Here is a 14,548-nt window from a genome sequence, read left to right as displayed (position 1 = left end):
AAAGGTGACTTTGAGACATGTTGGGAAAATCCCATGACGTCATTGACTGTAGACTCCTTGACTGTAGACTCACTCTTTGCACTAAGGTAACCCATGACGTCCTTGACTGTAGATTCACTCTTTGCACTAAAGTAACCCATGACGTCATTGACTGTAGACTCCACCCTTGACTGTGACCTTATATGACCTTTACGGGAAAATCCCATGACGTCATCCTGACTGTAGACTGACTGTTCTCTGTCCCCCTTACTACTTACAAAAGAGCCCCGTGGGGATCCGGGTTAGAATAGGTCCTCAGTATCCCCTTGCTTGTCGTAAAAGGCGACTAAATGGGGCGGTCCTTCGGATGAGATTGTATAAATCGAGGCCCCATGTCACAGCAGGTGTGGCACGATAAAGATTCCTCCGACGTCGCGCATAGTGTTGGGGTTTGAAAATGCGTAACTTGTAACACTGTAAACGACGGATGTTAATACTTTTGGTCATTTTATCGTTTTGGGTACGTGGATTTTTCTGGCGATTTGTACCAAGCTTTTAAAACTTCCTGTGATGATGTTACACAAAATTCATTAATAAATTTATAATTTACGGACTATTCCAACTGTTCGTTAAATAGGATGCATTCTGTAACATACCGTAATTTTGACAATTTACAAGAAAAGATAGAATGTTTGATAAAGAAATTTTACTATATAACGGGTTCATTCGTAAAAATAAGTTGATAAATGAAATGTGCAAATCAAGAAGTAGTCAAATGCTTCTTTAAAATGTAATGGACATGCAGTAGGAGAGATTAATATAGCGAATTTGATGTCTAGTCGGTTTTGTTACTTTGACACAAATATGTGTATTATGGTATTTTTAACTGGGCGAATAACATTAATGTAAGCTGTATTTTCTATTTCCTGGAAAAAAACTTTTAACAGATAAAATGTTATTTTTAAAATGTGCAAATAAATAAAATTTTGTTTTGAAAGAAACATAAAAAAATAAGACATTTTTCAGAAAGCTGGAGAGAAAATAGAATGTCTAGTCTAATTTGTTACGCCTTAAATTTTTGACGTTTTAACGCTTAAACGACACAAAACAATAACGTCAGAAAAGTAAATTTTGACGTTACAAAATCAGCCCCAATTCTATGCGCGACGTCTTCCTGCTCAAAGGCCACAAAAGTCGAGCATAGGCCTAAATTTGCAGCCCTTCACCGACAATGGTGACGTCTTTATATCAGTGAAATATTCTGGAGAGGGATGTTAAACAGTATACAATCAATCATGCAAAAGAAAACACAAAGTCTGTTCAACTCAAAAACTTTAATGAAATTCAAAACTATAAAAGTAATATACATATATAAACACTAACTTGTGTAAATAACATCCCACTAATAGGCATTGTTGTCATTTGTATGATAATAATACACCATCTCAAAATAAAGCAATCAATTAAAAAAGATGTACATCATCTGACAACCCAATTAATAACCCATCACATAGTAAAACATCAGAAATGAAAACAAATCAAGCAAGTAAAACTCTCATTTAAAACAAAGTAAAAAAAGGGGGACAGCTTTACAAAACAATCAAGTAAAATAAAAGGGAGGATAGCTTAAAGGTGCATAGACACAGATTTGACGAGAAATAGACACAGATTTCTCAAATTTTCTGTATAATATCACTTATATGTTGCTATAGCATTTCACACGAAAATAAAAAAACTTATTTAATCTGGAAATAATTGAAACTACGAACTTCGGGAGGCGTTTGATTAACACATCCTTTTAACTTTATCCATAATACTTAAGAAAAGTAGCAATTTTATTGTGTATTAATGAAAAATATTATATCTATAATCCAGAAAATTCAGAGTAAAAAGGTGCGAAAGCAAAACTTACTCACTAAAGTATTATCAGCCCGTGCTCAGTGTTGTGTAGTTGTGTTCAGAGTTTAACAAATTGAATACACCCGTGAAACGTAAACTGTTTTTGTAAACTGGGCACGAGCTCCGTTGTTATTAATGTTTACGATTCACCGGGTGTGTTCAATTGTTTAACTCTGCACACACCACTGAGCACGGACTGACAACACTCGTGAGAGGATTGTGCTTTCTACATTTCTACTCTGAAGTTTCTGCATTATAGTTTTAATATTTTTCATTAATTAAAACAACAAAATTGCTACTTTTCTAAAGTATTAAGGACAAAGTTAAAATTTTTGAAAGTGCAAGGATGTGTCTATCAAACGCGTCCAGAAATTCAAAGTTTCAATAACTTACAGATAAAATAACATTTCTATCAAATTTTCGTATGAAATGCTATAGCAACATATAAGTCATGAAATTATACAGAAAATTTGAGTAAATATTAACTTCAAATCTGTGTCCAAGCACCTTCAATAGCTGTTTTTCAAAATTATTTTTCACATAGATTTTTTTTCTTGTCAAAATAACTCTGTATGTCTATCAGAAGTAATACACAAACATAAACACTTACTTGTGTAAAAATATCCCACTAACACTCATTGTTGTCATACATATGATGACAATACGTCATCTCAAAATAAAACAATCAATTAAAAAAATGTACATCATCTGACAACCCAATTAATTACCCATCACATAGTATATCTCATTTAAAACAAAGTAAAAAAAACGGGGACAGCTTTATAAAACAATCAAGTAAAAAAAGGGGGGACAGCTTAATAGCTGTTTTTCTCAAGAATTATTTTTCACAATTTTTTTTCTTGTCAAAATAACTCTGTATGTATCATTATCAAAAGTAATACACAAACATAAACACTAACTTGTTGTCATATGTATGATAACAATACATTTTCTCAAAATAAAACAATCAATTAAAAAAAATGTACATCATCTTTTCTGACAACACAGCTAAATTTATATGCTCAATTACCATCATGTTGTAAAACATCACAAATGTAAAAAGAATATACCTGTATTCTTTTGAGAATGTATGCACATATACCGTTCACAAGACTCGTATATCATTTTAGTCTAGAACAATTTCTTCTTTGACCTTGTATTAGCCGATACTGGCTCATGTTGAGAAACCAAAGGAGCACTTAAGGTTACTGTGCTTGGGGTGTCAGGAGTTGACATTACTGTGCTTGGGGTGTCAGTAGTTGAGGCTTGCGATGGAGGGGTGTGGATAATAGGATTCATAGGTATTCTATCCTCAAAAGGTTCCATTGTTTGTGGTTGTGGTGGGGATGGTATTAAAGGTTGTGTGCAACATTTCAAGTCACATCTCTGTAACACAAGTTTCTGGACTATGAGGAGTATCAGAGCTATAGTAGTAAGTACTGCCCATGCAAAAAAGCCTATAAATATAAAAATAAAACATCTTCACAAACCAACTTGTATTTATATATCTGACGCATCAAATATAGAATCATAATTATCATCCGAAGATAAAGCATGTATTTAGTTTAATTCTATTTCCGATCTTGAGGGTAATTTATCCCGTTTTGATTTAAACAGTGCATGCCTTCTAAATAGTGTTCTTTTTGTAATGGATTTCCCTGAAGATGGTTTATCATTTCTTTGTGCTCTACACCTAATTTTTTAAGCGGTTAGCTTCGCTAGCCGCTATATGGCATGTGTCGGCAACCGGAAACCTCCATAAGGCCCTACCTATCGGCATCGCTTTATCGCTCGTAACCTTATCCTTCTGCAACCAAAACCGGAAACTTCCACAAGGACCTACCTATCGACAACGGTAACTTCAGCAAATGATTTGTATACTGTCGGTGTAATACGCCCCCTGGTTAGAGATTGACAATATGCTGTGAAGTCTGACTAAAGCCAGCCCCTACTATATCACTTCGTACTAACGAAGTATATGCTGTGTATGAAGAGTGGCTATTATAACGATTATATCGAATTCTTATTAGTATATTTACCAAAGCATTGACAATACTTACTACACTTACTTTTAAGAACTGAGAATTTGGTCCTTATTACATGTGTATCGCGCGATCGCGATTTCTGGCAACTGTTAGTTTATTTTTGAAAGTTTATTAAACAGCAGGTTGGAGGTTATTACAGACTGCAAAAACATCAGCAAATCTCTCGATCGAGTTTGATTTTCCTCGCCAAAGTATTAAGAAACACCATTTATTAAGGTAATACCTGAAAAGCGCTTTTATAAAAAACACCGAACGCATCTGTAAGTTTTACACTTTTTGTAACGTTTTATGGAAACAATAGGGTTACCTCCACTATGAAACGTTTGTTTTTCTTCTCTTTTCTTCTCTGTCTAATAAACAGATTATAAAAGCTTTGCTCCCAGGGATAAATTCACTACTCCGTCTTTGATAATTTATCTAATCGATCATAAGGGATTACTTACTATTAGTTTTGTAAAAAATAATGGAGCACTTAAAGTAGTAAAATCAATTTTGAAAAAAAAATGGAGAAATATACATGTATATTAATTTTAATCAGCATTGTGATCCTCTTCTAAAAATCAACCGATATTATTTTCACAGAAGAATGAGGTATGAAAAATTTCGGCAATTAGCAAAAATTTAAAATTTATACTTAATGCTTATTTATAAGTTTTGAAAATTTGATCAATTCCTAGGGAACGTATTATTAGCCGTGAAAATACTTTTAAAATTTGAATTTGTCCAATTTGTCGATTATTGTTTTAAACGTTTGAGAAGAATAAAATTAAAATACAGGTGTTTAGAGGCACATTGATAGAAAAGAAATCAGTGTATATTGTTTAACCGACATATTGAAGAAAGTGACACTGATAACTTCTTAAGTTACACTGATTTTTAATGTACATTTGAATTTTTAAATACTAGTATTGATTGATTACACAACTTTCCTTTTCATGTTTTATTTGAGAACAATATTGCATGAAGAGTATATGATAAAAACACCTTATATGTCCTTATCTAGATATTGTGCCTTATATTGTGCAAGACTTCTTTCAAATGATTCTCATATACCATTTACTTTATTCGAACATTTACTTGTTTGAAAAGTCAATAAAATATATTTCATAAAGCTTGATAATCTTGTTTACTCGCCAGTCTTCCCGTAGAAGTAGTAGTTTATAATATTACTAAAGGAAGTATTCAGTATCTGTATCAAAATACAGAATGATCAATGATCGATTTTAGAAGAAAAGCTGACTCCTGAAAGTTCAAGAGGTGGGATCTGTTGCCTAGAAAAAGTAAGCATCCCTCGTTGACAGGTTAATTATATTGCCGCGATGAGCCTACACAACTGAATCTCTCTGATATCAATTCATTTACAAAGTCTCTCCTCAGCCATCCTTTTTTCTCTGACTAGCCAGCTGTAGATCTACACTACTCCAAATCCATTAATCTAAAGAATTTAACTTGTCATTTTTTAGTTGTTTGTTATAGTAGGCTTTACAATTACCTAATTTCAGATTCAATAGAGAATAAAAGACAATGAAATTTTCAACATCAACATAATTTTTTTTTTATCCAGAGAACAATTGGATGCCATCAAGAGAGAATTTTTAAAAATGCACTTCCTGTCTTTCAAACTGAAGAAATCTCATGTTTAAATTTTGAAACATGCATTTCAATCTTATTAAAATTTATTTAAATGTTCCAAATCCGCTACCGCTTCTGAAACATCTAACATCCCATTTGGGGTCACATCAGAGTGACCTTTCAATTATGAATACATGTACAAGTAAACACAAACACTTTGGCCATGTAGATTCAAGCCTCGGTAAACAGTTCTCAAATTAATTCCACGGCTACATATCATCATTATTGATACTGTTTTACGTTGAATTAAAGTAATTTTGGAATAAATTTCATGTATCTTCTGCAGTCTGGCATCTAAACGTGAATAATGCAAACGAAAGAGCACAAACTATACAAGATACCCCACACGTCATACATAACACAACTTTTGCAATGCATATCTTTTTACTTCAAAACTCCTCGGGTGTTTTGGTTGGGTGGTGAAAACAAGAAACCCATCTGAACTATTAGCCAGGATTTCGGAGGAACCATTTTCTTTGCCTAATCGAAGATTCACTCTTACATGACCCCAAATAGGATGTTGTTAGATGTTTGAGAAGCAGTAGCGGATTCGGAACATCTAATTTTAATTAGATTGCATCCATCTGTGACATCAGTTTTGAATGTTATTGATTTTACTATTGCGTAAAGTATTACAAAAACAGAATGTCTGGGTTTTTCTTCTCTGATGACATTGGACAAAGATATGCATACTTAAATATCATCATTTTATGCACTTTTTCGGTACATATTAGATGAAAGCATGCTAACCGCTTTTCAGTACTTTCAGTACTTTGATTTTCAATTTATCATTGATGGAAATAAACACACATATTATAATAAAAATACAATGAACTATTTATAGACAAGAGGAGGGTTACATGCTGACCTCTAGTACGCGCTTCGTCAAACAGATCATCGTCTGTATTGCTAACTGACCTAAGTGTATAACTTTTAAGTATTTTTTTTAAATGCATTTATATGAGAGGGAGTAAGTTAACAAGTGGTTCGCTTAGTCTCGGGACTTGAAGTGATCAAAGTTTATTACATGTTATTTTTATCACTGGTATTATTTTATCACAGTATTATTTCCCCAGTCATACTGTGGAATCACAAATTTTCGTGGGTGTTTAATTTTCGTTTTCATGGTATGACAAGACCCACGAATTCATGTCCACAACGAAATATAAAATTTCACACACATAAGTACTCATTATTTCTTGATCCACGAAATCAAATCACCACGAACAAAGAAATTTTCCTCAAACCACGAAAATTTGACCCCACGAAAATGTTGTGATTTTACAGTATTTACAAAATTAAATTTTGTGCAATCAAGATTATCAATGTTTTTTTCTTTCTTTTTTTATTGCAAAATCTTTTTTTATTACTTCCTTCCTGTTTAGCTTCGGAACATTACATATAACATATATACAGACATCTTGATTTATAAAATTTCTGTAATACATGCTCACTTTAGCCAGAATCTATTTTAGTTTGGATTCCTTACCCTGTGTAAAGTTCATTTCATACCTTATTGGGCCACTGTATGGCATGATCCATGTTTATGAATTACTTCCGGTAAAATACTATGTATGGTAAGGGAACGTTTCAAAGTTCCTTAGAAGTATGCCGAACCCGAACTCTTGATTGTCGTTTCTTTCAAAAATACCATTTTATTTACATAAACAGTTTTTTTCCCTTTTCTTTCTTTTCATGATCAGTGCTGACTCAAACTCAAATATTTGTGGTTAGATTCATTTTCGGCTGTTCCATTTTACATCATGCAACTTTCAAGTACAAAACATTTACAATTGAAACGAACATATTAGTTTTCGATGACCAAAATAAAAAAAAGTCCGTAACACACGAACTTTGTCTTTCGGAACACATCTGGATTGAAATTGGCGAACCGATACAACATAAACATTCCATAGCAAAGATCAAACTGATTGATTGGCTGATGAAATTATCACGTGTTCTCATTTTTCTCACGATATTTTGCAAGTCTATAAGCCCCCCCCCCCCTCCTATAGAAAATCACCAAAAATACCACACCATACCATATTAAGACAAGCATCGACTTATAGTTCATAAATGATAAATTAAGTGGTCAAAACAATTTAATTTGAAAGCTCCCCTCCCCATAATCCACACACTTTGAATTTCCGCAATGTATATGTATTACTTACCAAATACCGGTATATCATGACATTGGATTCCATGAATGCTCCGCACTATTGGAAATTCAAAGTGAGCCGGTGGATTTCCGTTGACGACGATGGTGACGGCACACTTGGCAACGCGAATTTCGCTTATCTGGACATTGACGGCAAAGCTAACACAATTGCTGTGGTAGAGTGCGCAATTTACCAATCCATGATTGTTTGGACATCTCGTAGCTTCAGCAAATGTATATAAGTCCAGTGTTAGCATTATAACAATTATGCCTATCAGCGTAGCTTAGCTCTGGAACATCTTAGCTCTGTTGTAACGGCGCGAATTCTGCACGAACTTTTCAACGTCATCATCATCATGTGACCTTTAGCCTCCCCCCCCCCCTGATTTCGTGCTGAATCTAATCACACCCTTATAAGCATTAACTGATTGCAAACCAAAATAAGGGAGACAGATACTGAGGGATCTAAAAACAATAGTTCTTGTATGTAGGGATAATTAATTTAATATAATAGCAATGTAAGGGAGGAATAAAAGTGTTGAAAGAGTTTCAAAATTAAATTACATTTGTGTGTGAGACAATCTCACACATTTAGAATATGTAACATAAGAGACAGTGACTATAATATTTTTTAAGTACAAGGACCCTGTGGATAAATGAACAAAATTTACACAATTACAATTACTATATTTAGTTATAAGCCTTAATTTGATATTTTCCTTTGTATGTGTTTACATACACCGTCACGAATAAGTCACGTTTCTTGCATTTATCAAAGGTCAATTATTTAGATATCGACTAAAATCTTAAATAAAAATGCGCTGCAGTGTTGGAAGCTTTCTTGTAGGTTTATCAGTAAAATAGAAAAAAAATTGTAAATTTGTTTGTTTGTTTGTTTAAACTTAAAAACAAACTACTTGCAAGTAATTTCATTGTCACTTAATATCGTTAGGTATATATAATTTTTTGTTAAATATAACTACAGGGTTCTCCATGAGCAGTTTTACTGTGTTGCTCCCGACACAGTAAAATTTTCTCCGACACGGTAACGATTCAAATTTTATGCATGCAACACAGTAAAAATCCTGCCGACACAGTAAGATCTGTGATAATTTTAAAATCTAAACACACGAATTCTCTCTAACTGGGACTTTATTGAACAATTATATTGTCTTTCAATTATAAAAGAGAGAGCACTTAAACAGTAGGGCTTCACCTTACATAATCAATTATCTTCTAGACCCTCACCGGAGTTTACGCATGACGGAACAAAGACAAAAAACTTCCATGTACATGTAAGTGTTAATTGGTAGTTGCAATAAGATACATTGTAATATTTTTAATAAAAATATTTAAATATGTCTTTTCTATAGGGCATTTAGAATTATTTTAGCACTATAAGTCAGACATAACATCGCATCGAAGTCATTTAATTGATGTTAATAAATTGCTTAAAATTTTAAAAATGTCCAAGGAACTCTTTAAATATTTTAGTGTTCTAAAGTTTCTTTTTTTGTAATGCCATAACTCGACCAAGGAATCTGATAAATAACCACGGCAAATTTACTTTCAAAAATGTTATGTAGTACGACTGTATAGGTAAGAATTTCCTCTGCTTTTCAGAACGTGTTTCTACTTTTATCAATATGTACAATCAATTCATTTGTGTAACTAATTAGCGATTTTTAAATAAGTGTGTGCATGTATTCTATTCTTATTGCAATTTTCATATATCATGATTTAGTTATATTTGATCGCGAAAACACCGCGAAATTTTAGTTCTTTGCATTAACTCTCAGAGTTACTCTGCAACACAGTAACATTTCAAAAGATGAAGTACCCTGATAATTATATGTAAAATTCATATATTTTTTTTATTTTATGTGAATAATTCGGTTCACCTGACCTCAGTAAATGAGTTATTGGAACTGTTGAATAAAAGCTGTATTTAATGAATGAGAACACGTTAAGTACATACATCCTGACTTATAAAGTCCAGGAAATAGTTCAGGTCAGGTCAGGATGTATTACCTTTGCGCAGGTGTAGAAAAACCGGGCGGTAATTTCAAAAGCGATTCAAAAGACGTTCAGATGATGAAACAAGAGGCCCACGGGCCTTATAGGTCACCTGAGCATTTTGCAACAACTTTCAGTTACAGTGTATTGAATTTGATTCAATAACATGTTTTAAGCCAGATGTTATATGGCATTCACAATTTTGAAAGAGCACCATTGATCATCATAACAATAAACTTAGCAGCGCTTAGCTTAGTTACTGAATACTAGTACCCATATGCAGGGTAGGGGAACAAAAATGCACTCCAACTAATCAGTAATATTCATCAATAATCAGTAGTGCCCCTAACACTCTGACATAAACCCTGACCCTAGGTTGCACAAATTTTTAAAAGGCACCCTTAAAATTGCCTATCAAAAAGTAAATAAATGTTTTATAAATACAAAGGACCAGCTTTCAAACAATAAATTCATTTCCAGTATATATTAAGTAGAGCCCCCCACCTGATCCTGGGGCCTTGAAATTCACAATTCTGCAAGATTAGGGCCCTTGCTCATCATAACTATAAAGGTAGTTCATCTGCTTCATACCCAGAGACAGAGAAGAACATTTTCAAAAATTTAATGTATTTTCACTACATAATCAATAGAGCCCCACCCTAACACAGAACCCCTGACCATGGGGCCATAAAATTCACAATTTTTGTAGAGGCACTCTTGCTCATCATAACTATGCACTTAGTTGGTTTATTTTATACCTAGGAGCAGAGAAGAAGATTTTCAAAGAATTCATGTATTTTCTCTATATAATCAATAAAGCCCCCCCCCCCCTTTACACTAGAACCCTGACCTTGGGGCCATTAAATTCACAATTTTGGTTGAGGCACACTTGCTCATCATAACTATGCACTTAGTTAGTTTATTTAATACCTAGGAGCAGAGAAAAAGATTTTCAAGGAATTCACATATTTTCACTATATAATCAATAGAGCACCCCCCCCCCCCCCACACACACACCAGAAACCTTGACCCTGGGGCCTTAAAATTCACAATCCTAGTTGAGGAACACTTGCTTATCATCACAATGTACTTAGTTATTTTATTTTATACCTAGGAGCAGAGAAGAAGATTTTCAAAGAATTCATGTATTTTCACTTTATAAACAATAAAGCCCCCCCCCCAACCCCCACCAGAACCATTGATGCTGGGGCCATAAAATTCACAATTTTTGTAGAGGCACTCTTGCTCATCATAAATATGCACTAAGTTACTTTATTTAATACCTAGGAGCAGAGAAGAAGATTTTCAAAAAAATCATGTATTTTTACTATATAATCAATAGAGCCCCCCCCCCCCCCCAACGCCAGAACCCTTGACCCTGGGGCCATAAAATTCATAATTTTGGTAGAGGCACTCTTGCTCATCATAACTATGCACTAAGTTAGTTTATTTCATACCTAGGAGCAGAGAAGAAGATTTTCAAAGAATTCATGTAATTTCACTATTTAATCAATAGAGCCCCCCCCCCCCCCCAACACCAGAACCCTTGACCCTGGGGCCATAAAATTCACAATTTTGGTAGAGGCCCTCTTGCTCATCATAAATATGCACTTAGTTAGTTTATTTAATACCTAGGAGCAGAGAAGAAGATTTTCAAAGAATTCATGTAATTTCACTATATAATCAATGAGCCCCCCCCCCCCCCCAACACCAGAACCCTTGACCCTTGGGCCTTGAAATTCACAATTTTGGTAGAGGCACTCTTGCTCATCATAACTTTTTACTTACTTGGTTTATTTAATACCCAGGAGCAGAGAAGAAGATTTTCAAAGAAATCATGTATTTTTACTATATAATCAATAGAGCCCCGCCCTAACACTAGAACCCCTGACCCCAGGGCCATGAATTTCACAATTTTGGTAGAGGACTCAATGCTGATTACAATCATGCAAATAGTTTGACTGCTTGATGTCCAGGAGTAATGAGAAGATTTTTAAAGATTGCATTAATTTTAGTGGTTTTGGCCCCACCCCTCAGGCCCCAGGGGGGCAGGGATCATGAAATTCAAAATTTTGTTTCCCTTCACCCATAGATGCTTTGTGCCAAATTTGGTTGAAATTGCTGCAGTGGTTGCAGAGAAGAAGCTGAAAATGTTCAAATGTTAACACACGACACACGACGGACGACGACGGACGAAAACGGATAGCAATAGGTCACCTGAGTTTACTCAGGTGACTTAAAAAGAATAATACGCAAACTTCTCAATCATTACTCAATCCATCAATTAGAGTGATGATACCCCAACACACACGCCCTTTTTCGTACGAGCAAAACGTCCGTCAAAGAGAATATAGAAATGGGGGGGGGTGCAAACAGATATTATCATTGACAGAATATCAGTGACAATTATGGCAGAAGAATTCGTTGATTTCCTGTAAGTAAAATATTTCATGGCACCTGATCCCACCTCTGATGTTTCGGAGGTCTGTGTTTGCTCTGCTCTTATTTTGTATATTTGCTTAATGGACGTTGAGATTGAATACTGTTCGTTATTTCCATATCCTTCTTTGTTTTAAGAATTAGCTAAATTATTTTAGGTGCAAAGTTAAGAAGCTTTTCTTTTAGGTTTATGACTGTTAAGTTTTATAAGTTTTTCAATTTTTTTAAAACATTATTTTTAATTCGAATTTTATTTTTAATTCGAATTTTATATTTTCTTATAAAGATATGTTAGCTTTATTGTTGGTGAACACAGTTCTTGTTCGTCTTTTTTTCTTTTATTCTGTTTAAAGTTGATAAATAAGAATATATAAAATACAATATCTATAATTTGTATTTATATAACACATGATTACCCTTAGTATGGGACTGTGTATTTCTTATCACAGAGACGCAAGCAAATCCACAGATTCCTTTAGTGATTTTGAGGAGTTATGGGTTAAAATGGGGAAGGAATTGGAATGGTCTGCGTTTCCATCTCGGTCAGTGTAATTTTGTGAAACGAAAATTAATCTGATTTAATCACTTTTTGAGTTTTTAATTTTTTTTCCAAATTTTTAAACCTAGTTCGATATCTTTTATCAAAATTAAAAACATGATTATAATAAAAATAATAATAAAATAAAATTAAAAATATGAAAGTAAAAACCGTAAGTGCTGTGTGTATTTTATTTTCACATTTTCTCTCACTCTTTTATTGAAGTTATATTCCACCCCCTCCCTCTCCAAATTACCATTCGACATTAAGTACAATTGGCAAAGAAAATGAGTCATTAAAAAGGTAAAGATTGGATTCTTGTGTAACGTTATGTACCAGAATGTGTTATATGTATATTTAATAACTTAAAAAAAAAAAATCTTTAGTCATTACATTTTCATATTGTTAAATTTATAAACTATTAGCTAACTGATTTTTATGCAGTTAAATTAAATCTTTTGAACTTCAGAAAAAGCAGGTTTAAATAATTTCGATAATTTAGTTTGAACATAATAAAAAGTAAGTGTCTTTCACCCTATCTCTCTCGATCTCTTTAGACCCCTAAGTCGTACACCAGAGAGCCAGGGTAACTGGGGCACCTTTGCACCAGTTTCCAGCTACCTGCCGACACTCGATTCAAACTGCAGTGCCAGTTACCAGTAACTCGGATAATGATAAGTGTCGATTTAGTCAGGTGGAAGACTCCATCCTGGCTACTTTGAGGTAATGAATGTTTAAATATGGATTCTTAAAACTCGCAAACCAATAATCACCAAATGTTGGATATAAATTAATTGAATGTGGAATCTGACACTCTGTAACTATGGTTGATTCTGTTTCATAAACAGGCGAACAAATCCGGACAAGATGTGTAAATCGGAGAAGAGGATGAAGGAACAGAGCAAGCAAGATGTCTAAGAACAAGTCGAAGTCTTAAAAACCCGCCTTGCCAGGATGACCTGGATTGCGAGCAAATTCTTTACAGAAGATAAGTTGTCTAAAGTAGATAGCTGTACCTCGGCTAAAAGGGTGAAGTTTACAACGCTCTAGTTGTTTGATTTATGGTACACCATTTAGTGAAAACCTGTGTGTATGCGTGTGAAATGTACAGAATCCAACAATACCACCCTGAGATCACGATGATTGTGAACAGATCAAAATAATAACTAACTTAACTGTTTTAAAAAGTCAAGTAAGTGTAACAACTTTTTTTAATTTGATGTAAATCATTTTTATATTCAGTTTGATTAGTGTGTTTCTCTGCATGAAAATGTATTAACTTATATCTTCTTTCATGAGTGCTGCCAAGACATTAAGGGACATTGTGCGTTTAAAATTGACAAATGGTGAAATCCATTTTATATGTACTTGTAAAACTTTGTTAACACTATACCATGCAATACTTTGTAACAAAAAAAATTTAATAAAAACTTGTGATTTGTACTATCTCTGTTGTCTTTTGATCTCCTGATAACCAAAAGATTGAGAATCTTAAAACTTTGTTAAAGGATAATGACAGTTTACTCACTGTATAGAGTTGATGAATGGTTCTTCCTCTGATGCAAAAAAAGTGAAGTGAAGAAATGCTTTGCACTTTTTATGCTGAATTTTGCCTTCATATTAAAGAAGTGGTCCTACGAAGAAACCGCGTTTTCAAACCATGCTTGGATACAATATTTTGTTAATTCTAAATTTAGCAATACTTTACACTGTTGCTGTGGTTACAGATGTATTTAGGATCTTAAAATAAGTTTTCATCTTGCCTTGTTTCTAGGTATAGTTAATTTCCTACACCACCCAAGACCGACTATAAATCGTAAATGTAGTCTTAACTTTTGAATG

General features: G+C 33.7%; 1 pseudogene; it reads left to right on the top strand.

The window, feature by feature from the left end:
* The first annotated feature begins 12,137 nt into the window (after positions 1-12,137).
* Positions 12,138-13,624, top strand: LOC134247937 (uncharacterized; annotated as a pseudogene).
* The last annotated feature ends 924 nt before the right edge of the window (positions 13,625-14,548 follow it).

The sequence above is a fragment of the Saccostrea cucullata genome, unplaced genomic scaffold (assembly GCF_032062105.1).
Source record: "Saccostrea cucullata isolate Sc308-1 unplaced genomic scaffold, CSIRO_AGI_Scuc_v1 ctg3486, whole genome shotgun sequence".
Classification (NCBI taxonomy): domain Eukaryota; kingdom Metazoa; phylum Mollusca; class Bivalvia; order Ostreida; family Ostreidae; genus Saccostrea; species Saccostrea cuccullata.
This window is presented reverse-complemented; position numbering and strand designations above follow the sequence as displayed.